The following is a 1306-nucleotide window of genomic DNA, read 5'->3' on the forward strand; positions in this document are numbered from 1 at the left end:
TTATGGTGTTAAAATTGTAAGTTGAGTTTAAATTGACGGGAGGCTTAACTAAGGCTTGTTTGGGATTTGGTGGGTTCACTCGCAAGTCTTGGACGTCGATAACGATCAATGGAAGAGGTCATTACAATAATCTAGAATAGCAGACACCTTTCTTGGATGACAATTTCCAATGGTTATTTTTTCCCCTTTTTCCTTGTCCTTTTTTCGAAGATCAATTCCATCACGTGCCATCTTTTTGAGGTTTCTCCAACTCTTAAATATTATTTCATTTCTCGGGGGAACCCACCTAATTGGAATACGAGTTAGTTTGCCCTGTGGGCTTTCACACTCTTGCACGTAACAACTTCGAGCAGTGGATTCCATTAATCCCTCATCAGTACTAGGGGAACCTTTCCTTTTCTTCTCACTGATGCTCATGTTGTGTTGCATGGGCACCTCAAAAACCTGTACACAATCATGCATTAATTCTTAACCTTATACATACTAAGACAAAGGTAGGCTTCTAGATGAATAAGAGTTTATGCAGCCTCCTGCCCTTGATTCATGTTGCACACCCACAATCCAAGGACAGGATTTTACACTAACTCGAAAAACTCTGCTGACCGACATAGGAATTCCTGGGACTCAACTAACCTAGGGCTCTGATACCAATACTGTAACAATTGCTCCTTAATCGTTACCGGCATCTGAGTCTCACGGGAGAACTCGCCAAGTCCTGAACAGGCCTTACTTAAAACGATAGCTATTATTTCATAATCATGCCCTCAATCTATGAAATTCCTTTAAACCATAAAACCCTTGTAATAAGGATTGAACAATAATTTTTACAAATTGTCTAAACCTTTATTCCATATATTCAAAAAAAATTAGTTCATCAAAACTTATAATCTCTAAATGTACATTCGTATTGACACTATTGTCTAATTTCATAACAAGTTACACTATTTACATTTACATCATGCTATAAACGAGTCGACCTTTAGCAACGGAGCGACTCAGAATAAAGTGCTATAAGATGCCTTTACTTATTCGCGGTGGACTGAAAATTCCAATGAATGCACGCTAGGCTGATCACTATTTACAAAAGGAAAATAAAGGGGTGAGTCTCACAGACTCAGTGGTCATTGGCTCAGTGAGTAGGGCATAGATAGGAAACAGGCATAAGGTAGATAAGTTGTATAATAAACTCCAAATAGCAAATCATAATCTTAAGAAACCAGATCATAAGTAGGATATTTGTGCCTTGTAAAAGTAATGCATAAATCATAAAACAATATTTTCACTTAGCAAAATGGTGTCGAAAACA

The sequence above is a fragment of the Theobroma umbraticum genome, unplaced genomic scaffold (assembly GCF_002168275.2).
Source record: "Theobroma umbraticum cultivar Fairchild unplaced genomic scaffold, ASM216827v3 scaffold_121.0, whole genome shotgun sequence".
Taxonomy (NCBI): Eukaryota; Viridiplantae; Streptophyta; class Magnoliopsida; order Malvales; family Malvaceae; genus Theobroma; species Theobroma umbraticum.